We start from the raw sequence: 27,903 nt of genomic DNA, 5'->3' as shown, positions 1-27,903 counted from the left end.
TTCAACAAACCTATTTTCATACATCTTTTTTGATGTCTTAATTAGTTGTTTGACCAACCTTCTTGATCTTATATAATCTTCTAAATTCCATTTCATACCAGACAAATTAAATTTCTTAAATTTATGATGATTTTCTTGAATTTTATCTCTTGTACTCTTCATGAGCCATCTTTGTTTTTACTTACAGCCACCATTTCTTTCTATAAGGAATATTTATCCTTAGAAATTTTCAACATTTGATCATTGTCTGCAAATAACTCAGCTGCCCAATTCACAACTGATAATTCTTGTTGCATTCTTTCAAAATCAGCTTTTTTTAAATTTGCATACAAAATATTATCATTTTTTATCTCCATATGTGGCAAAACATTAAACCTAATAAAACAATAATCACTTACACTCATATGTTTCCCAGTTTCCATCCTCTTTATAATTTCTATATTAGAAGTTAACAACAAATCTGTAATAGCATTATTTATAGTAGGTTCCTTGACCAATTGGTGAAAAAAATCATCTGTAACATTTTTCAAAAACCTTTCTTCCTTGTGGTTTGACTTTAGCATTTCCCAATCTATATGCCTGAAATTAAAATCACCCATAATTATGACCTTATTAATAGCTGAAATCTTTATCTCATTGTAAACTTTTTCAATAATTTTATCAGAATGATTTGGTGGTGTGTAACAAATTCTTACCAAAAGCCTTTTCCCTTTATATCTGCTAACAGGATGTAACTTGCATTTTACACATAAAACAACTCCTACCCCTCTTTTTAATACTCTATTCCTATTAAATAACCTATAACCCTGTATTTCAAAGAAATTTCTATCATCAAAATCATCTATATTTAATTATGTTTCAGTAATTCCCATTATATCAAAAGTCACCATTTTATTTCATATACTTCTAGCATTAAAATAGTAGCAATTGAGCCTATCTCTAAAACAACTTCTTTTCCTATGCTAAACTAGTCCTAGTTTTAATCTTTTCTTACAGCTCAGTTAGTAGCCCTTGCAAACAGCCAGGTTTTACCCTATTTAAATGTAAACCTTCCATTCCAAAAACCTTTTACCCCATTAAACTAATCTTAAAAATCCAATTAGCTTATTTGCTCATCCTTACTTATTAACAAACCTAACATTTAGGCCAAGTAATCCACTTATAACTTCATCCCCAAAATTAATTTTTGGCAGTATCTCTAACAGAACTAAGTTATGGCTTTATCAACTACTTCTTATTCTTTAGCTCTTCTAACCTACCTTTCCCTACACATAAGCCCCTACATGCACAATAAAAACTGCATATTTGGTAACCCCATTATCATATTTCTTGCTCTGTTGGTTATATTCTTCACCTGTGCCCCTGGATAGCATAATATAATTCTTTTCTTCCTATTTATCCCACAGAATATTCTATTCACGCCTTTTCAAGGAATCACCAATAACTATAACTTCCTTATCATCCACATCCTTCTCTGACCATTTTGTTTTCCATCTCTCCTCATCTACATAAGCCAACATCTGAAATCCATTGGTCAATAGAGTAGGCTCATTACAATTAAACCCATGACTTTTAGCCCTAATAGTTTTCTTTCTGACTTCCTGAAAGTCATTCTTAGTTGAAGTATCCCTTACATGTTAAAGTTTAAGCTCTTCTTGAATTCCTTCTGCCATTTACCACAGTTTACCCTTCTCTTTATCTATTGGCTCTAATTTAATAAGAATAGTGTCCAACTTATCCTCGAACTTACAAACTCTACATACAAATTGTACATCTTCACTACTAGTACTAATTTCCCTAAAACTAAGTACCAGTCCAGAGTTCCCAAGTAAAATTCATTCATTGCACCCATCACAGCTAGCATAGTGTGAACACTTTACTCCAACACTAGTCTTAACCATTCTATTTGTAGCCTGGAAATAATTACTCAATACTAAATGTAAATACCAGTAGGCTATTGCTAACAATGTTACTGTTAAGCCTAACGTTTTAGAATTAAATATATTACATTTTTTATCACTGCTTAATGTTCATACTAAATTAATTAAGTTTATCTCTAATATTATAGCAGTGACAAATAACTAGTCTTTATTTTGTTTAATGTTTATGAAGGACAAATATTAGTAGTAACAATACAATTTATTTAGCCTTATTTGTAACCTATTAAACTGAATGTAAAGTAATAGATCTAAACCAAAGTCAGGTAAACAAGATTATTCTTTAAATACACAGAGAACAAACAATTAGCCTTTAGATTGTATTTGTTTAATAAAATAATGTATTAACCTGTTTTATGATTTACCAGTAAGATGAATTACAACTAAGCATAAAAAGGCAATTACACATCCTAAGACTAATCTAACATTGTAGTACAGATTATGCCACTAAACTTTAATTTATAACTTTAACCATACTATTTTTATTTACCAATCCTACTAAATTTAGTTATCTGGGTTGAAAAACAAAATATTAACTACAAATGGTAATATTAATATTAAATAATAATCAAAAATATACAATAGTATAACATCTTATCTTTCCAGTTTCTTCTTGTAGTTACAACAAGATAAAACCATTATGAAATAAGTCTTGCATTACTGACAGACAGCATTAAACCAATATATACATGATTACAACTGGATAAAACTGCTAAATATTCATTACATTATTGACAAACGGTATATAACCAATATATGCATGGCTACAATAGGACAAAAATTGTTACAAAATAATTACTGCATTACTATCAAACAATTTACAAAAATGTGCATTAATACAGGTGGATAAAACTGTTATGAAAGTACCCAATACATATGTGTACTTACAGAATTATTATAGAGCAATCTAATAACACCACAACACCACTGACAAGCAACACATAACTAATGTATGTATGATTAAAACTGGGATAGAATTTTAATGAAATAACCCTTTTACATTACTGACAGCAACACAGGATTTTGGAACAAATCTTCGGTATATTTATTTGTTAGAGGGAATATAGTAGAGTAAACAGTATACATACATATAAGAGAGTTTAAAAAATGTAAAGACAGTAAATTTACAGATTTATCATTGAATGCAAAAACTTGAGAGTTTCAGCTTAAGCATTATGTTTTTATGGGTTGAGCTCACATGCCTTTCTGCTATAATTCTGTTTAAAGAGCTAATTATTTATTATGATAATAAAAATAGTATAAAATTCCACTAATGTTTTGTATTTTAAAAATTCACTTATAGAAAGGTTAGTAATTATTTAATATTCCTTTATATTGATGAGCATTTTTTGTTAATAAATGTCTTTCAGATGCCATTGAAATGGTTAGCTTTAGAATGTATACAACATCGAATATTTACTCACAAGAGTGATGTTTGGGCATTTGGTAAGAATATCATTCTCTCTATGTGTGCTTTCTCAAATGTTGTTGTTATTAACTTACTTATAATTGTATTATCTTAAAACAATACCGAGTTTCTCTTGTTTTACAAGACATAATCTATTTTGTCTTTAGGAGTGAATCTTGAGAATTTTGATGTATTTATAACTCATGAGGTTTAGCAGTACCTGACTGTTGTGTAGATGTGGTTGTCTTCTCAAGAATAACAATAAAACCTACCAAAGCTTTATTTTTTCACATATAAAACCAATAATTTATAATTGATTCCTTAAAAATATATTTGAATTTAGTCTGTTTTTCCTTCCATAGGGTTGTGCCAACTTGAAGAAAGTTTGTGTGTATAATAAAATTATACAGATCTTTGATAAATTTCACCATTTCTTTCAAATCTGACTAATGACATACATGGTATATCTTGCTCACAGTTCAGAATTAAAGGTCTATAAAACTTGTTCATTTTTCTTTGTAAAAATGATACCTATTCTATCAATTATGAAAAAGTATATGATAGAAATAATATTTGTACAATCTGGTTACAATTTCAGATTTGTATTTATTCATCATTCATTTCAGAAAAATAATCATTTTTAAAGTATAGTGTTAAAAGTTCCTTGTTCATAAGCAGTTGATATGAAATTTTTTGTTCTCAGGAGTGACTGTATGGGAGCTCCTTACTTATGGAGATAAACCATATGAGCATCTAAAAGCTCGAGAAGTGCCAGACTTACTTGAGAAAGGAGAGCGCCTGCCTCAACCATCCATTTGTACACTTGATGTTTATATGATCATGATAAAGTGTGAGTGTCTTATATGAACTCATTATATGTCATTATCATAAAGTATGCTATACACATAGTTCACGTTCAGTACTTTTTATACCTTGCTTGGAGCACCAGCTGATATCAATTACATGTGCATGTGATGGATAGCACTAGAGAATGGTTTATTTGTTTACTTTTTATGGTAAATATCAAGATCACCAATTAAATAGAACTTTTAGTCTGATACTTGTCCTCTTAGTTAATTAGACAGTTTAGATGATTAACCACAAATATTTAGTAGGGAGACTTGGTTTTAGGTTCTAGACTGTATTCACTTTTTTTTTTGAAAGAAGTTCTGCATTTTCTTTTTACAATAAATTTTTATGCTTTAATTGCAATGTATACAAGGATTCTGCTAAAACATTGAAATAAACACCCAAAAACTTTTAAGTATTAGTGGAGTTATCTAAATGAATATAAAATAGAGCTTGTCTTATCTTTCAAATCAGGTTGGATGTTAGATGCAGAATCTAGGCCTTCTTTTAAAGAGCTGGCTGAGGAATTTGCTAAGATGGCTCGTGACCCTGGACGTTACTTAGTGGTGCAAGGAGATAAATTAATGCGACTTCCTAGTTACTCCCCTCAGGACGAAAGGGAACTTATTCACAACTTCAGTACATTCAAAGAAGGTCCTGAAGTAATCATGGATGCTGAAGAGTATCTGCAGCCAAAAACTGATTTGTCTAATATTTCTGAGTGTTCACCACCTTTAACTCCAGTCAAAGTAAAAAAATCGTGTTGTTTATTATAAAATTTTAGATATAAGTTGAATAAAGTATTATAATGGATTATAGTATTAAAGTATCATAATGAGGTTAAGTGCAGAATTTTATTTTGTCCATCCCTGTAATTACGTAAATAAATACTTCAATAAGTTATTTATCACAAGTTTTTTAAGGTGTTTTATTAATTCAGTTTAGCATTAATTAAAATAAATTTGTATGATCAGTGTATTGTACAATAACATAAAACATTTTACTATGCTGATATGATGTCTAGGTAAGACTGTACTTTGATTTGCTAGTGCTGTGTGTTTGTTTGCAATACCCAGCCTAACAATAAATAAATAGAGATCCACTCCATAAAAAAAATACCATTTTTGAAATAAACAAATTTGAAATAAAGATAACCATTAGTATATAATGAATTTGCCCTTTCTAGTATTTAAGGCAGGAATAAGTAGTACATGATATATCAGAGTTCTGAAATGTGGGATTCTGAGATTTTTATCTACTCCTAATGAAGAACTTGGATGATTGTGTCTCTATAAATCAGTTGTTTGTATGCTTTTCAGGTAATGATAATGGGTGGGTCACACACACTCTTTTCAGGGCTCATATTTAATGGCTGTCTTGGCCATGGAAAAGAACTTTGAGTCATTTTTTGATTCAGGCTTAATGAACAGGTGCTCCATCTTGCATGAAAACAGTTTTGTTTCATGAACTGTGGTCATCAGTGTAGAAGGTTTTGGTCAATATTATGACATATATATAAAGTAGTATTTACTGTTCATTTGCATACAATCAACTGAATCATCCAACTAGCTAAACAACATTCCACTGCATAATAGGAATTTCACTGTATTTATCATGGCTTGAAGATGGTTTAATAAAAGTTTCTGAACAGATAGTCTACGTCAGAAAAAAATCTTAATATCTCAAAAGGCAGGAGATTGGGATAGCATCTGCGATGTCCACTGTGTTATGTGTGATATTGCCTGGAGAGTGGAGTGACTTCTATAGAGCTGCTCTACCTTTGTGGCCCATGCTATGATAAAAACTTCTAATTGTATTGAGGCACATTTTTCACTAGTTTTGCGACTGTAATGGCTATTTAATATGGGCTTCTCTTATCAAAGCACAAGGAGCCTATTATTTTGGTTTTGGGTACTTTGGGCATGAAGAAATTGTTGTTTTCTGAATACACTGTCATGTTATTCACTGTGAAGAGTAGTATTACAATCAATCTATAATTTCTCATTAACTTTGACTTGCCTTCCATTGTTCAATTGTGTGACCTTGTGAAAATTCTTTCATTTATGGCATGGGTGTTTGTACTCTCTAGTTTTACCAAGCTGTAACTTTGCTTATACAAGATTATTTATATATGACATTCTGGTGATGGTTGATTTGTGTCTGTTTACTTATTTTTGTATAGTCTTTTATTTTATTCTAAATGGTTACATTTTGTTCAGGACTACAACCAGAAAAAATTATTTAGAAATGTACACATTACAATAACTAGAATTCTGGAGAATGTTAAAAGTACTGCTCAGTGTTTTAGCAGCTCATGTATTTTTGATGGGTTGATTATTGTTTGTTTGCTTTGAAAATTCTACTCTAGGTGATTTGTTGACTTTGTTCCAAGTATTACATTCTTACTTGTTCTAGCATATATAGTGTATATATATTAACAATGTATTTAACATTCTAAAGTATAAAAAGTATTTCATATTTGTTAATGATTTTATTTTCATTGTTTATTGAGAGTGTGTCTATTATTTATTTACACATCATTCTAATAGGAAATTCCTTGTTTTGTAATTATATGGAGTCATTGAAAAATTTAATATTATATAAATACTGCATTACATTTGAAATCTAATCTGAATTGAATTTTTAAACTTAATGTCTAGTGTTTAGATACATAAAGTACAAGTATTTGGAATATTCAACAGTTAAATTCCTCACAATATACTAAGTTATTAATTATTCATCATCTAAAATTTAGTTTAAAATTTTTTTTTCTGCAGAAATTTATGGTTGACCGAGGATTTGAAAGCCAACCATGTTCACCAACAAATCCCGTTCACTTTGATTTTAATACACAGTTGCCCTCATCTTCTAGACGTCGTGGTCACCAAAGTGCTGCATCAGGACGTTACTCAATGGATCCTCTTCGAGACGTGGTTCGAGGTATATAGTATCTCACTTTGATTGTGCATTTCAAAATAAGTAATTGTGATTTTTGCAAGAACTTGTATGTTAAATTGGCATCACTTAACCTTTATTAAACTAAAAACATATTGCACCTCTTTTCAAACAGTTTTATAATTATTGCATAATTTTAAGAATGTTTTAGGGATTGTGTGGTATTGATTAAAATGGTTATTTCACATTTTATGAACAACTGAAACTATTGTTTTTATCTTTGCTACCTTGTTATTTTTTAGTTTTAGAAGTAACTTATTACATAATAGTTTTCAGATTATTTTATTTTAATTTTTCAAAAGATTCTTCCTAAAAATGTTTATTAAACAATATTATTTTTCATTGTGTCTATATCATGAACTTAATAACCAGGAATATATGAGAATTCCTTGTATAAGATATACTTTGGAAAAACATCGAGATCAATTTCGTATTTCTCTTTTTTTCTGCAACCTATTTGAAGTCTTAAGTACATATCAGGGATATTTTGAATAGCGTTGTAAGTCATATTGTATTTTCAGACATGATATTCTATATAAATATCATGCTAATAGAATATAAGTTTTGAAAGTTACTGTCAAATTTATTCACAAAATTATTTTCAATTTCCTATTTTTCAATTTTTGTTCAGATCTTTTATGAACATGATACTTGTATTACAGTACCATTAGGTGAGAATGAAACCAACTAGAAAAGTTTGAGAAATAATAAGGGAGGTTTGAAATGAAAATATAGTGTATGGAATAAGCAAAACAGAGCCAAACAAAACTCTAATACTTTTGAGAAAAATTAATTCCTCATACAGTTAAAAAACCAAGAGCTGGCTGAGTTTGCACTGGCAAGCTTCTGTTACTGTCAAACTGACTGCTAGATCCAACTCTTGGGATTATTTCACAGCAGAGTCAAACAGTGTAGCCATTGCTGGTACTTTCATTTTAAGCTCTACTGTCTAGCTCAGTATGACCACATTGATCTCTGATGGCAAAAAAATAAAACGCCTGTCTATGAGAATTTTTTTCCATATCTATGAGTAACTTGTTCAAGAATAGTTTCTCATGCATTATTCTAGGAACATCAGTGCCAGTGGCCAAAATCTTATAAGCGATATGCTCTAAACCTTAAATTCATTGCTTCAAAAGGTAAAATATGTGCACAATACAGTAATAACAGTATCATAGTTATTGATTTACTACTTATCCAAGTGTTTAGCCATCCACACATAGCCTTGGAAATAACACCATTTGTTCCCGAGTTGAGGATAAGCCTGTTTGAAACATTTAATAAAGTAGTCCATTAGCACTGGTGTGCTAATCTACTTTATTTCTTAATTTTCATGAAATAATGATGTAGACAGGTACCTACTGTCAGTAGCTCTGCTACTCTGTTGCTTAAATACCACTCTTAAGATCTCATGATGTATACACCTTGAAAAATATGGTGTCCTTGTGCATGCTGATTAGCAGAATGCTGTGATATGTTATTTTGTGCATCCATATAAGTGTGTGGACACAGTTTTAGGAAATCATTAGTGTCCCTTGGTCTAGAAGGTTTATTTCAAACACAAATTTGGAAGATCATGGTGAGATATTGACTACTCTACTTAAGGTGTCGTGGCTGTTCCTAGCAAACTTAATTTTTCCTGCACAACTTACCTGATCACAGGTGACATTTAATGACACCTGGCATGACTTGAAGTGATCACTAAATGCCTAGGTGTCTCACAGAATCTATCCTAGTTGTTCTTAAGTTGTCTAAACTGGTCTTTAATATTGTGATCCAGTATATGAAGGAGCTAACTAGTAGAAACTGATTAAGTGATTTTAGATTGCACATGCCAGTGATCATTATTTGTATAAGTCTTCCCATCTCATACTAACTTCAAAAAACCTCTCCACTGCTCCTCCATTTTGATATGGTCAACACCTCAAAGCAGAAACAACAAAGAAGCTTGATTAACAAAGTACAAACTATGTGTAACTTCAACCTGAAGTGACAATTAAAGCAATTTTTATAAACTACTTGCATCTCAATCAAAGAACATCTGCAAAACAAATTTTGAAAAATATTTAAGAATAAAGAGACATTTTTATTTACAAGGGTGTAAAACCTCGTAGTTTTTAACTACTATAGTATCATCTAAAATATTAAGGACAGAAAATATGAGAGCTGACAGTATCCTTACATATGTTCTTAACCCTACTTACATGTTGTAAAGCTATGAGACTCATACAAAACATCAGACTAAAGTAGTTTATAACAGATATTACTTTGTCACACTTTAGTGAAACCAAAAACAATATTACCTATTCAGATACATTGGTGTATTATCAGTTTTAAAGTTACACAGTCAAGACAGTCATATGTGGAAAGAAATACAGTCCCCATAGAAATGATTCATCTGAATCAGATCTCTGAGCTACCCATGTGGAATAAACATCTAATGCCACAAAGATCTGGGAAAATCAGCTTAGCCAGAAATTGTATAGCTTTGGTAGAGAGTAAAGCAGAAAAAATATTTCAGTGTAAATTTAAAGAACATAGTGAACTATCACCTGTCACCATAGTCACAGATGGCTCCTACAGTAAAGACAATGTGATAACTTATTGAGCATTCATTCTCTTACGGCACAGCAACATTTTACAAAAGGATGCTGGATCATTCATCTTTTTACACAAGCACTATGAAGATGTAGCTGGAAGCCATAAAGCAAGCTATTTCTGGATTGCTAAAAACAATAGACCAAAAGCAGACAGTGCCACCAATATAATATTTGCAACTGACTTCCAAGCAGTAATGAATAAAATTTAGAGTTGTTAGTCCATTGATGACAGAAAGTAAAGCTACTGCATGTAAGACCATCACCTGGATGTATGTTCCAAATCATCTAGTGGTAAAGCTGACAAATGTGCATGGGAAACCCCTTATTAAATCTGGTACAACTTTGCTGGTGGAACATCAACTTCCAAAGGGAACTACTATGAAAAGTCTTTATTGGAAGTTAGAGGGAATGAGACTGCTGGAAAATAATGCATTGTATTGTGTATTTATGATAGATAAAAGACTGAGAATTGATAGAATAATACACAGCTGCCAGAAGGCCACTGGTAACATCATTAAAAAAACTCTCCTTTATTTCCTAAATAGTAGTCAGTCTCCACATGAGGGAACAGTCATTGTTGCAGCCTCCAAAATTGTCATCTAGTTCTTAGTTCAGCTCAACTTTGCACCAGTTGCTTTTAAGATCAGTTTAGTTAGAGTTTTGGTAAAATAGATTTAGAGAAGTTGCTTAATGAAATAACCTTATGGAGTTTAATTGACAGTACTCTGATTTCTGGTTATAACATAGTCTGTAAATGTTTGAATAAGGCTGCAACTCATTGTCTTGTGTCCTGAAAATTTTACAAGTACAGTTTGACTGCATGCTGGATAAACTTTTGTTCATGAAAAGAAAAGGTTAACAGCTTTCATGGGTAGAGAAGATTCACAGGGAAAGTGTATTTGAAATGAGTTTTTGGAATTAAGAATTTCTAATGTAAAGAAGTACCCAGTGGTACATTGCCATAGCTCTTTAACAAATACAGGATGACATTGTTGCACAAAGAAATTAGAAATGTTAATCCGAATGCCACTTTTTGCATATGTAGTCTAAACAGCTGGGTAAGAAGCCCATTGGGTTCAGATATAGTCGTTCTTAATTTTCTGATATTGATTTTAGGAAAAACAAGTAGTAAGTAGAACATGCTATAAGAAGGAGTTTTCCGTGAACCAAATAACAGGATTGATTGCCACTCATTACTACACACCTACAGATGTAAATGTTCAATGATGTAAATATTGAAACCTGAGGGCTTTTCAATCCAATCCCAACATGCATACTTTTGCACAAAATAATAAATTGAATCCATTTGTAGAATAAAAAAGACTTTAGGCTGTCTGAATGTAATATCTTAATTAAATCTTATACTTTACCACTGCGAGTGAAGCTAAAATAATTATCATTATGGCCTTTTCTTGTTTGTTTTTATTTTCAGTAACTAATATTTATCGATATTGTTGTATTAGTAACACAATTCTATTATTTTTCTGTTCTACTCGCATTCTGGTAAAAGTAAGACTTTAGTCTCTTATTATACTGACAGTGATACTACTATTATTACATTTATGATGAAAAGAACATCTTACTTAATTATGATATCATACAAAAATGTTAGATATACACAACTGTTTCATTTAAAGTTAATATGAAAGTTATGAATTATATGGTGATAAAACATGAGTGTTAAATTTAGTATTTTTAGAAGCAATAATTTATCACAGGTTTACTTACATAACTGCTTACAAAGCATTTGTTGTGTAGTTCAGTTGTTGTGATTTGATGTCACATTATTTGAACCTTTTGTAGTTTTTCTCATTGCTTTAATATTTTGTGGTTTGTAAAATGTTTTAGGCCTCAGATGTACATTATATATAAGTGTATAGGCGACCATGTTAGTGGAAGTGAGAAAGGTAGTTAAAATTGGACATAGGTAGTAAGAATGTCAGCTTTGTATAGGGCTGGATATTCTTCACAATAGATGTCTGTGACTTGTTGGCAATAAATGGACATCACAAAATCCACTTATTTTAAAATTATATATATATATATATTCAAGTCAAACATATGTACAAAAACTTGGTTATCATGGTTGTAACCAGAACTTTAAATACACTTTGTCTTTATCTCTCTTGCTGCAATACCACCATGAAACTCATCTTAGATATCACCCATTATGGTTAATTAACAATCAAGTAGTCTAACTTCACTTTCACAACTTAACTTTTTCTAGCTGTCCAATTATCTCTCACTTATCTTGCATTCTGTATCTGCATATATTTATAACACATAAAAGAAACATCTAGAAATATCTAGCTCTCTAGTGGCAATAGTATGCACATAGCAAGAAAAACTTGGAAGCTTTGAGTTATATTGTACCAACAGTATTACAAAAGCCTAGTACAACATTAAACTGCATTAAATTTTTTACTTAAGTTACTTAAGGAAACTTGTCATAACTATTGTTTTTAACATAATCAATTTTTAACACTTTTTGTAATGTAAACTAAATATTTATTAAATATTAAATCACTAAATAAACTAAGTAATAACTTTTAAATTAAGCAGTCTTGTATATCAATAGAGAGATATAGATCTAGGCCGTGTTTCTAAATTTAGTCATAAAGAGTGTATATTAGTGATTTTTAAAGTGTTATAAACACAGGTTGTATTATAATAACCTAGTAAAGAAGACATACTCATCTGGTCAACTGTGTTTTGAAGTAACTGAACCAGCTGCAAAGATATAAAAGAGTGTTTAGTGTAGATATTATTAACTTATTTAATTGCAAGTGAATATTTTATTATTGTTTAGTTTTTGTGTTACAACAGATTGTTAAAAGAAGACGATTATTAAAAGTTGCCTTAGTAATTTCTTAATGTTGAAAATATAGTGAGCAGACAATTTAGTAATAAACATATAAATAGTTGAAAAATTTGAGGATGAAGTTAATTGCTGTTAATATGTTAGAGGAAAACTAACAGTATTAAAATAAATATGAAGTATAACTTATTTTATCAAAGCAAGTTCTAAATTAATTGAACCAGTCTGAGTACACTTTGACAAAAGGAACAGATGATATCTAAAACACAAGGACCAGATAATTACTGTAAGAGCAGTATACGACTGTAGTAACTCATGTCATAATTGTAAGTGAATTATACACAGAATATTTGTGAGACAGAAATAGAGTAAGGTAGTTTGCCTTGTCAACCTGAAATTCTAAAGCAATTGAAATGGTGTAAGTGAATTTTTGACATGAAAAAGAGAACTATGTAGTGTTTATGATATGCCTGTTATCTCTGTGGTGTAAAGAATGTGTTTTATATACATCTAGCTGGTTCTAAAAAAGTCTGTCAATGAACCAATAATTTTAACAGCTTTTTTCATCAGTTACAGACATGTGGAAGGATGGATAATCTAGAACTCGCTTTAAAAAGCAACTTTTATGTGAATAGACAGATTATCTCTGATATGTAAATATGTTTTTTTTTTTTTTATATTACTCATGTCTGGAGTATTGTGTTCAGTCTTAGACTCCTTACCTTAGGAAAGACATTGAATTGTTGAAAAGGTTCAAAGAAGGGTTACTAGAATGGTGCTTGGGATGAAGAGGTTGTTATATAAGAAGGAGTTAAGATTCGTAAAATTGTTTTATCTTGAAGAAAGGAAAAGTCAGAGGTGACCTGATTGAGGTGTTTACAATTGTAAAGGGAATTGATAATGTTGATTCATCATTTTTTTAAATACTTAACAGTGAGAATAGTAGGACTATGGGACACAAGTATAAATTTTGACAGAATAGAAGTCATCTTCTGCTAAGACAGTTTCATTTTTCTAACAGGATGGTTGGCCTTTGGATGTTATAGAGGCAGTAAATTTAAGTGAGTTTAAGAAAAAGCGTGATAACTATATGAATTTTAAAGGTTGTTTTTAAGACTTTTATTTTATTTATTTTTTAAACTTATTTAGTTGATAGTTTTGGTTATGTTTAGAGAATGGGACATCCAAGATGGACCAAAAGGTCTCTTGTTGTTCATAAACATTATGTTATATTATATGCTATTTGACATTAATGCAAAAGCAGTTGTATATTAGGCAGACCTATCCACATGATGAAGGTAATGATATTGAAAACCTCTCTACATTATAAAAGGTACACTTCTAGTAAACTAACTTGTTTATTGCTTTAGTTAATCTAGTCCTGATTTTAAATTCTATGGTCTCACATCGTATTTTGGTATTATATGAATGTTATGATTTTGAAATGTTAAACGTGCTGTTAAAACAGGTAATGAATACATCCATTTGCTTTTAAATTGAAGAAGAAAATGTTTTGTAGATACTCATTGTGATGAAAGTGACAGAGCTCCTCTCAGGAGTACAACATTACCAAGTGATTTAAAGAAGAAAAGATCAAAGTATTTGAAGTTAGCTGTTGATAATGAAGATTACCTCATTCCTTCACTTTCAACCAACCAGTCAGCCAATTACATGGATTTGATTGAAGACACCAACTGTGCAGGTAAGACAATCTCCCTGTGAGGATACCTATTCAACAAGTACTTTAATTTTTCCCTTTTCTCATAAAAGGTAATATCCATTTAAATATATTAGACTAATGTTGTGTTCCCATTGGTATAGAATAATATTTATTATTCATATTGTTGTTAATATCACTTCTGTAAGAAATTTATTCTAAGATCTGTAGCTCCTTTATAACATAGCAGTAAAATTGAAAGCAAATAAAATTAACTAATTAAGGTTTTGAACCCAGTAGTAAGCCTGGGGCATATGACTCGTTGTACAGCTATGTATGAAAAGTTATTAGATAGTTCTTTTGATACAAGATTAATTAATTTGCTTAACCATTGTAATTTCTGGGATTTTTATCTGGGAGCATAATTGGGGAAAGGGAACAAAGTGTTAGTTGGGGAAGCAGAAAAGCAATAATAATTTCATATCTGTAGGAATCATAACGTATAGAATTTAAAATTCTCAAAATACCATATTTCAGTTGGGGGTAGCTTTCCAGTGGTGGGTTTGTTACCTCCAAACTCCTCTGGTGGACATGCTCCTGTGTTAAACACTACCCATTCTAGGTTTTTCATTCAACCATAGATTATTTTACACTAAAGTACACAAGTTATTTTTATACAAAATATTTATTTATTTTATCTTCACTTCTAAATTCTTATAACCTGTGGTAATTTTTGATTTTCAATATAAAATTAACTACAGTGTCAGGTGTGTGGTTTTTAACTATGTTCATAACGTCTTCAGTTATGAGTCATTTTGTGTTTTTAATCATTTTGATAAAACTTAACTGTTTTTTCATACTTTTCTGCTTTTTTATGTTATTTTTTATATTTAGAGCTAAGTATCAGGAAATATGGATATTTTGGTCATTTATAATCTATAAAATATAAATAAAAGGTTTAAACATTTAGCACTCAAATTTCAATACCTTTAATGCAAGATTTCACCTACGGTAATCTGTATTGAGAAATATGATTTTCCTTGTTATAGTAATACTTTAGTTCCTTTCACCTGAAGTTGGTACAGGTGCTACATTCTCTACAGATTGGTTAAAGTTCACAAATGTGACAGAGAAAAAAATAACATTTCTCTGGATCATTTAATGCTTATTATGTAAGTTACAATTAAGTAGACTGTTTAGAATAACCATAGGTTATTGGTGGTTTTTTTATTAAGGGTATATTACGGTTCTAAAAAAATGAGTATACTGTGAATGCATACAAATATCATACATTACATATGTGATAACAGTCATAAGTCTACAGTGATTAAATTTTATAGAAAAAGATATACAAAGAAAAAAGTGGTAACACAACTTATTTGTTTCTTTTGTATTTATTTTAAAGCTTGGAAGATTATTTAAACTTCTAAAAGTCCTTCGTATCTGTGTAGCCAACTTTGTCCTGGTCCGGTTGGAGTCTAGTTGAATAGCCCTCCCATTTGAGTATTATCAAGTTACCATGTAGTCTTCTGTAAAGAGAGACCATTTATTTGGTTTTTTAGGAAGTTTTAGACAAGAAAAGCATGACTATAGCTGGTGTAAATGTAATGATTGATAAAACTTGTGGGTAAACATCAACATATTTCACAACAAGATTTGTCAAAGTTTGTTTGGCGATGATGCTGTGGCATAATATGATGTACTAGAAGTCTCACTGCATTGTTGTCTTCTCTATGGTTATCATTGATGGTGTCTAAAATTGATGCACTGCATCTAAAGCTTTTATTCTGTGTTCACTGAAAGTTATGTCTGTTCTGAGGAACTTCTTGACACTCAAAATTCTGTCAGGAAACTTACATTGTATGCTTATTTTTGTGTACAGGTATGAAATTCTAAAAGAAAACTGTAAGGTACTCAGCTGGGTGGACTTGTTTTTGAAAAAAAATTTAAAAAATGTGAAAACAAAAAATGACAAAGCAGCTCAAATAAGATCTGCTATCAGTACTACCTTAAAATATAAGTTTTGATACTTATTGCAACTGAATACCAGCAGAATTTGACCCTTGGTATTTGCAAAGTTTTGTATTGCATGACCTTTCATAAATAATTAAAAAATTATGAAAATCAAGTACTTTAAGTCAGCCTTAGAATTAAAACCATTTTCACTTGATGGATGAAATGTGTGGCATGTGTTTAAGAATTGAAATTCATCATTTAATTAAGTGAAGTTTAAGGAGATAAAAAAAAATCAGCCCATGTCTAAGTCAACCAGAAAACTTATAATGATAGAAGTGGGAACTGAATGTTCAGCTAGAAACAGAAGCATTGCAGTATAGCTCTGCAGCTTTTCTTAAGCTGAAATAAATCTATTCTACTTGTATTTATTAGCATAAGTTAAGAAATGAAAGCAAAAAAATCTTGGTAGAGGGTATCTGAGGTTCTTATTTTGTATTCATTAGAAGCAAAAGTTTGAAGAATTCTCCATATTAATTTCAATTTTATTTTATCTGATTTTAGATTTTCCACACACGAAACCTCCTACCTACTCCTCTTGTGTAGAGACCCAGCAAAATGGTGTTGATAACTTTGAGTATCTTCTTATGAGTGATAGTTGCAATAAATCAGAGACAGTCCCACTCAGATTTTCAGAAGAGGAGGATGATGAAGATAAAATATTTATTAGTGAAGCTGATCAGCGAAAGCAGGAACTTTTGCCTTTAAACCATAGATCTAATGATACAGCTGTGTGAACTTTCTTAAAAGTGTTTTTTGTGAACACTGGATTTTTAGCAGTAATGGCCTTGAACAAAAACAAGTTATTTAAGTGCTGTTACCTGTTAGGAACTATAAACATTGAAACTCTTAAGACATTATTAACATTTGTATATAAGCATTGTTTTAAAAAACACTTGAAACCAAGCATCATAAATGTGTATAATTTTTATTTTTTTATACTATTTCTTTATAGTGCAGGGAACAAATAACAATTTATTAAATTAGTTTTATCTTTTAATTTCCATGAGTGAATGTAGTGCAGGTCACATTTTCTGGTACCATTAGTTAAAAGTCCTGATTAAAAGAACTTGTGCTTTAGGTACAATATTAAGTAACTACTAGCTGATTATGTCTCTGTATTCAGGGAGATTCTAATCAATGTTGAAAACACATAGTTGTATGCCACATTAACCAGCTGTTACATTTGTTTCTTAATTCAGGTGCTAATGAGACTTATTGTATATGATTAGTGTTTTTTCTTGTCAGAATGAGCTTTATTTGAAAGGGGCATTTGTAAAATTAACGTTTCAAATTACAAAGTATGAAACTTTGTGAATAATTGATTGGATTTCAGAGTATCTACTATTTTCCATATAATAAAAAAAACAATTAACACATATGTAAGATTTTTTCCAGGGATTAAATTTCCCTACACTAATGTTACATAACAGTTGTTTGCTTTGGTTACACATACATTCTTTAAAATAAAAAGAAGATGTTAATCAAACACTGTTGTCATTGTAAGCAGTTACAGAAACTTTCCATTATCATTGTTTTAAACTTAATGTGTTTTCTTATTTACATAGATAATATTTCAAAATTTTGTCGAGCCAGAGCCGTGTATATCTGTGATAGTCTTTTGATCTCCACGTGTTCAGTGGATAACAGAAAATTTTAATGTACAGTTCAGTAAGTTCTGAACTACAATTAACTGTGTTAAATCTATCGTTTTTTTGGTGTAGGGTTTGCTAATATGGTTATGCATTAATTTTTTCCTCTTAAGGCTTTGCTGCATATAAAGTTAATGTGAGAAAATTGAAAGTCTAATTCTTTCTCGCTACGCATTGTTACATTACAAGGATGATTTTAGTTTGTTTAATTGAACTGATCTCGTTATATTGTATTTAGTAGGTAACATTTTCAGTTTTGATCTTTTGTTGTTTTTGATATAATATATAATGGTTACAGAAGAGTTTTAAAAATGAAATTAGCTCCATGTACATATATATAAGCAACGGATTACAGTTTTAATTTATACCAGTATTTTGATAGAAGTATACATCATAGGTTCCCTGGTAATTGTTTTTAATTAAAAGTACTTTTTTAAAGATTTTAATTAGTTTGTAACATCAACAAATGTTTTGTTAAACAAGCAGTTGTATCATCATGAAATCCAATTTTAAGCTTTGGCTGTAAGATGAAACAAATGAAACTGTATTTACACTTCATTAAGGATAATGAAATACCAAGCTATCGTTTAGTATTCTACATGTAGACATGTTGATCATTATATGTTTAATAATATATTGAAATGGTGTATCATGGAAATGACTGAAATTCCTATTGGCCTGAATACCTGGAATTGGAATGTGGTAATATGATAATATTTTATCTAACTTCCAATGAAGTTCTTATAAAACCAGTATGATGAACTACAGTCTTTACTAAAAATGAAACGTCCTTAAATAAGTACTACATCCATTCTGTATTACAATAACTCGTTTTTTTTTTTATTTTATAACTAGGAAATTTTGAATGCAACTGGCCAGTACTAATATATTTACTAAATTTTCCAATATGCTGATTTTGACCCTAGTTTAATAATCATATTCTATCAAGTAACTTTGTTATTTTAACTAATATTGTAACTATGTGGGACCATGACCATATCTGGGGCCAACATTAGTCACCGAGGTGCATTTATTTTCAGTTTGACTCTGGAAATATCTGCTTTTACAGGATTAGACTATCAACGTGATATTTTATTGTATAATGCAGCACCACCAACCAATCTCGACTGGAATTATTACAGAGTATCTGAACGTTAATAACGTAATCACCTAGTGCCCTTGATCTATATGCCGGAACATTTGATAAATTAGTATCCGTAACAGTCACCATGTGTTCTGTTGAAGTCATGTACAACAGACTTAACGTTAGGGTGCCAACTATCCATAAGTTTATGGCCAGTCTATTAAAAACTTGTTTAAAAAAATCGCATTTTAACATTACCTTTAAACCCGTATAACAAAAACAGAAAGGAGGTTTTAAGGACGTAAGTAAAAAACAAATCACTGTGTATGTGTCAGTAAAAACAAAATTATAGATAAAGTAGACAATTTCGCTTATTTATAATTATATGCATATATGTATACACACACACTATCTACATAAAAAGCTCACTGTACATAAACTGTTAGATTATCTCAAAATGAAACTAAAAACGTATACAAATAGCTAGTAACACCCGGTGGGACAGCACTAAATTTTCGAACTTCACGACACTAAAATCCAGTGTTCGGTTGCTCGCTGTGGACACTGCAGATAGCCTATTAATGTAGTTTTGCACTAATAAATAAATAAACTAAACCGTGCCAGCTGGTGTTATTCTTCAATACTTTTGTTCGGTTTTTAGGATACCGGTTTTTTTTCACGTTATCCATTTGTGATCAAATATTCATATATAGAATATGGAGGGTTTTAAAGCATAGTTAATATTAGCGTTAAATTCACGTATAGTGTCTTTGTACATTTATTGATTAAAGTCGGCTATTACTAGTTTGAGTAAAATATCGCAGAACGAAAACAGTAAGACGAGAACTCTGAAAGAAACGTACTTGTGTTCGGTGGTAGAAAAAATAATTTCCCTGCTTGTAATTGTAACACAGAAACAAAACTCTAGAAGTATTTTAACTGAATATTTCACCCTATGGAATCAGTTTTGATAAAACTATATTTTATAAAGAATACATATAACGGGGGTTTCACATTGGATTGACGAGATATATCTAATAAGCAGAGCTAGATTTGTATATATGTAAAAACGACTAGTTTTTACATATATATTTTTCCCTACAAGTGGGTTTTCTCGTCATCACTGATAGCTAGATTTGGTATTTTAAATAGCTTAAACAGAAAATCCCATAAAACAGTTGTTATGTTTCCATAAGTTGAAGCTTTCATTTTTAAGAGGGTTGTATTACGTTAGAATCAGGGAGGCTGATGGTTGAGTTATTTTCCCACGAAACAAGTACGAGACGGTTCTTTGAAATCTCAGTGTTTTCCTGCTTAATGGGAGAGTAGATAACCAAAGTGGATGTAGACATTGGGCATGATTCTTTACGCTTTAATTAAACATGAACTGTTGTTGCGAGTTTTTTAGGAATATGTACATTAGTTATAAATGTATTAAACTAGCTAGGCCTACAAATGCATTGAAGTATGTACTTCTCAACGTTACTGTATAAATAAAGGAATAACAATACTACTAGCCGATTTATGTTTTAACTGTTGTTTTAGAAACAGATGTACAGTTTTTTATAGTCATGGTAATAAACGATTTATAAATAATGATTTCTGTGTTCAGTTTCTCTCTCAGACTCTCAGTATACATATATAAACTATATTTATATGCAGAGAGACATTCAGATTTAAAAACACAAAAACATTTTATCTCGTGGTACAATTATTAAGTAACGATTTTTTTCTATTGCTTTCAATTTTTACCCTAAAGGTATTTTATGCATCACGTGATAAATAGCCATGTCGAACACCATACAGTTCAGGTGTACAGGGTGGCCCGTAAGTCCCTACCCATCCATATATCTTATGTATCCAATGTATCTGTGTACTGTCCCTCATTCTCGCTGCATAATATTATGCGACGTAATGTTCTTCAAGTATAAATGGGCTTACAACGGCCATATTTCTCTGAAAAAAAGAAACAAATTTACCCTGTATTTTAGAACCAGTTGACAATAGGAGAACATTAATTTAGTATTATTCGCCGCCTGCATGTCTATCATTAACCTTTTTATAATGCAGCACGACTAAAAGTGCGAAGCGTGTTCAGGGGTATCTCGAGTATCTCCGAGTTGCAGCTTGTAGCATAAGTATCTCCCAACAATACCGGAGGGTTGGGGTGGGGATCGAGGGTAAAGGGCCTAATAGACTCAAGAATTTCTGATAAGTGGAATAAACCTAGGAGTCCAATTTTTTGTAGTTTCAGCCCAACCAAAACAAAAAAACAACTAGAACAAATCCGGCTCGTTTTCTTTGATGTAAAACAACGTGATTTCTACAAATAAGCGAACTACGGACTGTTATAAAGTGGTAATAAACCTAAGTACTAGTTTCTTTCATTAAGACCCCCGATGAGACAGCAGTAAATATACAGACTTGCAATACGTTCGACACAGTAGATAACCCAAATTGCTTTAGAACAAATACATGTAGCATCTCTCATTAAAGGTAGCCTGTCTTGTTTATTAGTTTTATTGAAGGTGGAGTTTGTTTTGTTACGACTTTCAAATGAACCATTACTAAAAGTCAAATTAATTATAGTGATCTTAACAGTATTTCATGTGAGATTATGCGCAAAATTCATGACAATATTTTCAAAAATAAATATAAATTATTTTCCAAGGGCAAGTAATAAACTATTGAGGCTCAATACACGTTTTTACAGGAATAATTGTCTATAATATACTAACTACAGTATCCCTCCGTTGGATGAGTGAAATAAAAACTTGTTTGTAACAAAGAATAGGAAATTGTGGTGTTTTTTTACCCTTTCGTAACAAACATTAAAAGTGCAATAAGAATACATAAAGGTTCCAACACTGAAAAGAAAAGCAGTATTCTCTGGAATCCTGTAAATATGAACGACGGATCCAACCCCCCTATTCTCATGTCATACTGTGTCGCTGTGAAAAGTTGGGTGCTGTTTGATCAAGCAATGTGGAGACGTAAAACGGATGGCTGAAAAGTGCGAACAATCACGAACTTAGCTTTATATATTAGGTAGCCTCATGTTTGTGTCCCACGCTCTATATCTCAACGGTTAATGGTAGAAAATATATATATATGCGTGTGTGTATCAAATTGCTTCTTTTCAAGAGTACAATTTTTTATTTTTATTTTTTGCAATTCCCAAACTTCATACCAATATCAACATGGATCCTACAGTCTTCTTTCGTACTGAACGTTCGTTTTTAGAAAAATGTATCAACACATTTGCTCGCGTGTCGAAAGGGTGCCAAAACCATCCTAGGCGAATTCACCTATTCTAACTAGCCGCACTAGTATACAGTAGTGTGTTGTCTGTCTGTCAGTCAGTCAGTCAGTATAAATTAAAATGACGTCCTATAAAGAACGCTTAACGTTTCTATTTGTACTGCCATAATTTAAGTAAAACGTGTGCATGCCATAAATCACGAAAAGAATTACGTATGCACTCTGTAGGCTACAAAACAGCATTACACACGAACACCAAAAGCAAAATATAAAAATATTTTCTACTCTTAATTTTGGCTTTATTTGCTCTTGACACCGAACACTTTAGGGACTCTGCAGAAGTACATTAGTTTTTAACGTTTTTATACTTCTGAGATTTGTAGACATCGTTATTATTTACCTTTAAACAGATTTTGGAAATATTTAATATGCTTCCACGCAAATATGTCAAACGTATAATGCTTTTTTGCTGCAAACCATCAAACTATTTCTAATTAAAACAAAAATATTCACTTTACACCACCCTGTATATTAGGTTAAATCTGTTGTTATAGCATCACAACAGCTTATCCTTTAGGTGGTTTACACTTTCTTTCTAAAGTGATTAATTTTTTATTTCGACATCAGTAAACGTATAGTGGTAGTTTTATCATACATAAAAACATTAATTTCTTTCAAACGAGATCCAAAACTAAATCCCTTTCGAAAGTTGACTATTATTCTTCTACAATGAAAACACCAGTTGATGTACCCTTCGTTTCCTTAAATTAAATAAATATTTCATTTATTATTCAACAGATGGCGCATAAATAATCTAATACTCGTAAGCATTTATCATATAACTTATAACACTTTTTTATTACTGAAAATTATTTCCGTATACATTTGTTTATATATTTTTTGTTCGCTACTTTCCTTTTTTATTTTTTCAGTGCATGAACTTTTCAGTTGAATCTTTCATGCTTATTTATATTTAAAAGAAAGAGTTAGAACATAAATATTAAGTGGAATAACTTATTAACGCGTAAGAGTGTGCCTAATGTGCTTTAAAAGGGTTGTTACTCATGAAATGTTTAAATACAATTACGTATAAGTTATTTAAGAGATATGAAAAAATAAACCTAAACCTGCCGTGACCAGGATTCGAACCTGGGTTATTGCGGCCACAACGCAATGTCCTAACCACTAGACGATCACGGCATCTGTGAAACTAACTTTAATAAATAAACTTAATAAATAATAAAAATTCTTTTCTTTTTTTTAATTGATGTTTTCAAAATAAATTATTAAATATCAAAACTTTTATAAATATTGATAAAAAACTAGATCCTTTCAGACATACATCAATATCCTTAAAAACTCAATTATTATTAATAACGATACTAAACTATTTTTTTCTTTTCAAGCAAGTCCCATCGCTGGGACAGCGGTAAGTTTGTAACGCTCTAACAATAGGTTTCTTTCGCCTCGATGAACAATGCAGACCACTTGATGGGATTTTACTCTCAGAATAACGAAATTACACTAACACTGCACAACAAAGTTTTTGCTACTTTTACACTGTTGCGTGTTTCTTATAGATTTTTGGCTGCTGATCAGGAAAATCACAACCAAATTTGCCCATCACGTACCGTTTCATCGAAATCTTCAATTTTATCAGGGCATTGCTACAATGGAAAAACGATATCAGGACAACTGGAATCCGTCAATGCTTGCTGACTACTGTTGGACATTGCAACGTGATGCACCGGACATTGAATACAAACGACAACCAGGAGCAAAACACTTTTAATTATGTTGAACTATGTTAATAGTTGAACTATGAATTATGTTAATAGCGTATTAGAAAAATAAACGCAATTAAATACGTTATTGCCGGTAAACAGTTAAGTGTCTATTTCTCAGAGATGGCCCGGCATGGCCAAGCGTGTTAAGGCGTGCGACTCGTTATCTGAGGGTCGCGAGTTCGCATCCCCGTCGAGCCAAACATGCTCGCCCTTTCAGCTGTGGGGGCGTTATAATGTTACAGTCAATCCCACTATTCGTTGGTAAAAGAGTAGCCCCAGAGTTGGTGGTGGGTGGTGATTACTAGCTGTATTCCCTCTAGTCTTACACTAGTAAATTAGGGACGGCTAGCACAGATAGGCCTCGAATAGCTTTGTGCAAAATTCAAAAAAAAAAAAAAAAAATCTCAGAGTTGCTACGCGATGAAGCGAAACCCAAACTATATTTGTGCATATACACCAGGTACCTGTCACAATCAGCAAATACTTTTCAGGAAGCAAAACTTTTCCAAAAAATTGTTGTGCAGTGTGATAGGAGAAGAATAACATTTTAAAATATATTAAGTACTTGTAATTAATATCATGTATACTTTAAATAACTATATTCTCGGATGATATATAATTCTGAAAAAAATAGAGGTTAATTAAATTAAAAATGAGTAACTATTACTAATTTTACTTTACGTTTTATTTTACAAAATTATATAAACAGTGGGTGGAGAATGAGGTCTCCTCTACCTATATCTTGCTGTTGTTGTTTGTTGTTAAGCACAATGCTACACAAAAGGCTATCCCTGTTCTATCCACAGCATGTATTGAAACCCATATTTTACAGATAGAAGTCCACAGACACGCCACTGTGCCACTTGGAGGCCTATATTTAGCTACAACCACGTTTCTGAAAAGGTAGGTTATATTTAAGGCTTCCACACAATGCTTCGGATTTTGATCACAGCAGTAGAATTCCGTGGTGTTTATTAATCACCATGCTAAAGTTGTAGGTGGTGGCGGGGGCTTCAACCTATTTTATTCAGATCAAGAAAGCCTTAGAATAAAAGAGATTTGGAACCACTGTTATGGTATATGTTCCATGGTTACAAAGTCTTAATTTTTGAATTTCTAATTCAGTAAATCCAATTAAACTCACATACTATTTCAACCTTAAGTGCTGTTTTCTGTAAGAATATTCGATCAAGGGTTCCCATGGGATAAATCTATTGTATAACCTCTATTACTTTACGAACGTGTACTGCTTTATATTCGTCCCATGGACCAAAATGTCTCCAAATACATTTGATCTAGTTGTATAACTGGTTAGCTCCGGAGAAAACATGGATTGTGAGGGCAATTTCCAAATATAGGTTTCATTTGTAATTTTTTAATCACCTTTCTAATCTTGTATACCTTTACTTTTAATTAACTAATAAAACTGCTTCTAGTTTATATTCAAGTCAATTTGATCCTCATCTTAGTTAAACAAATACAAGTTCATTCATTGACTTAAGTAACGTTTTTAGTCGAAACGTTGTTCTGTACTTTTTTAAATTAAAGTTTAAAAACCGATACCAGTCGTCTTGAGAATACAAATAACATTTTCGTTCATTATTTTCTTGACTTTATCCAGTTTATTTTTGTTCAACTCTAAACGTGCATTCACAGTAACTCACTGTGAACACTTTCTTCTTTTTGAGTTGTTTCTTTTGTTCCACATGCAACAAGTCACTACTCGTTAGATCCGCGAGTCTCTAGTTGTTGCGGCTATCATGTAAACTGTATATTTGATCGATACTGAATCTTGGAATACATGATACTCATTGTTTTTTACTTGTAAACAACTCAATGGTCTACAACTTTGTAAAGTGAATTAAACAGTTAATAACACTACCATAATATTGATGAATACCATGTACACATTTCGAAACTTCCACAGACAAATTTGTTTATCACCATATCTGTAGTCATCATCAAGTCAATAGTTTATTATTATTCAACGGAAACTATTAATATCACTATTAATTTCAACAATGTAGTGTTATAGAAGTTGTGATACAAATACGTCAAAAACTAATATTTGTTATCACTTTTGGATGGTATCATTTTACCAACGTACCTAGCCAAACCTCCCCATTTCAGTTTGCTTGTTTTACACAACGCTACAAAATAAAATGAAAACAATAATAAAGGTTATCTCGCCATAACCGTCCCTAGATTTGAACTGGTAGGCAGTTAGCAGCATCCTCATAGCCATATCTCACCATCTCACCTAATAATGCTATTTGATTATCACTCTTTGAGTGAACCCACTGGCCCAAAGTACGAAATGAGTTTTTGTGGCAACGAGCCTTGAACCATGGATCTTCAAAAATATTTTCAGAGTTAGCGCAAGTGAACACTCGATTGAAATAAGACGTGATCAGGTCTCTACAAAGAATATTTAAAAGAGGGTTCTAATTTGAAAATCAAAAGCTAACACATCGTGCGAAGTACAATCAGCATGCAAAGCATGCTAATGCTACGGGAATCTGGGGTCATGCTAGAAAATTTGTAAAAAAAGTGCTATAATATTAAATCTGCAGCAGTTTTACGTGAAGAATAGCTTAATAATTGCACAACTGCTCACCTAAAATCTACAGACGTTCGATGTAAAGTCAACAAACATTTGTATATACGTTTGACTTGTTTTAATATATTATTTTAAAGCAAATTGCTATTTATTTATTGTTGAAATTTATATCGCCAACAAGTCACAGACACCTATTGTTTAGAATCTGGCCTACAAAACCTGATAGTAGCAACAAGATTCCGACATTTCAATTACAGTGTCAACAAAAGCCATTATATGTAACTATTTCAAACAAACAAAAAATGCTAATGCTTCATCAGAAGTACCTAGACTATATATAAAACATTAAATATCATAAGCAGCTGTGATAAAATTATATAAGCATAATAGGTTTTTACATCATAAAAATAGGGGATTAGCAAAAGCTCCTTCCCGGTGCATGGTGATAAGTTACGGCTATTGTCATAAAATAAAGAAAAATATACACAGTTGTTATCTATAGTAGTTAATAAATACATGAAAAAGAAAAACCCATTTAAGTAAAATATAAAAACCGATATGAACTAATAGTTTAATTTTGAAAGTTAAAACCGAAATATACTACTGCGGACACGAAACGTTCTGGTAAAAACAAAAAAAAACCATAAAATATTATTATTGCATGTTAGAAACCAATTACATAAAATCTTAATCGATATGGTAAATGATTCATTTAATGTAAGCTTGCGGTTGTTTTATAAACGGGGTTGCGCTAAATACAATGATTGATAGTGTTAATAAAGCTTTGCGAGAGTTCTGTTTCTTTCTGTTCGGACTGAGGTTCATCGACATTTTTATCGTCCAAGTGAAGAATGGATTGTCAACTTAACTTTGTAACAACTCTGCACTGATAACCTAGCAGAGCGCCCTCTAAATTACTTACGCCAAATGTTTTCAGTGACCCATAAATCGAGTGCCTGATTTTTATTTTTCCCAATGGACGCATATGTTAGAGAATATTATAGTAATTTTTAAAAATTTTTCTCGGGCGGTGAGACATCGAAAACATTTAAAAGGCCAATGCTTGTTTTAAAATAAATAGATAAATGAAGTTCATTATTTTTATTACTACCCATAGTTTCAAATAAAGTTCCAACAAATTAATATTTTATGTATTAAATGGAATCTACATTTCTCATAATTTTGTATCGTAATTTGAAAATTCCAGCAAAGCTATAAAGAACTAACAACAAAATTGATGAATAAGGGCTAAGTTAAAATTATAAAACTTTTAACCTACTGCGATAAGGCGTTCCATTACAATCGTCTGATTTATACTTAGA

General features: G+C 31.2%; 1 non-coding gene and 1 pseudogene across 2 annotated transcripts in view; one reads left to right on the top strand and one right to left on the bottom strand.

Annotated features, from left to right (window-relative positions):
• The window catches only part of LOC143226187 (epidermal growth factor receptor-like), a 220,033-nt pseudogene extending 199,461 nt beyond the window's left edge, over positions 1-20,572 (top strand). Inside the window, exons 24-29 of the transcript XR_013014415.1 lie at positions 3,308-3,383; positions 4,049-4,195; positions 4,669-4,943; positions 6,972-7,134; positions 14,087-14,269; positions 16,742-20,572. The product of XR_013014415.1 is annotated as an epidermal growth factor receptor-like (transcript). The remainder of the gene's footprint in view (positions 1-3,307; positions 3,384-4,048; positions 4,196-4,668; positions 4,944-6,971; positions 7,135-14,086; positions 14,270-16,741) is intronic.
• Positions 20,573-23,362: 2,790 nt separating this feature from the next.
• Positions 23,363-23,434, bottom strand: TRNAH-GUG (transfer RNA histidin (anticodon GUG)). Its single transcript has one exon. It is a non-coding gene; the product is annotated as a tRNA-His (tRNA).
• Between the last annotated feature and the right edge of the window lie 4,469 nt (positions 23,435-27,903).

The sequence above is a fragment of the Tachypleus tridentatus genome, chromosome 9, assembly GCF_004210375.1.
Source record: "Tachypleus tridentatus isolate NWPU-2018 chromosome 9, ASM421037v1, whole genome shotgun sequence".
NCBI lineage: Eukaryota > Metazoa > Arthropoda > Merostomata > Xiphosura > Limulidae > Tachypleus > Tachypleus tridentatus.
This window is presented reverse-complemented; position numbering and strand designations above follow the sequence as displayed.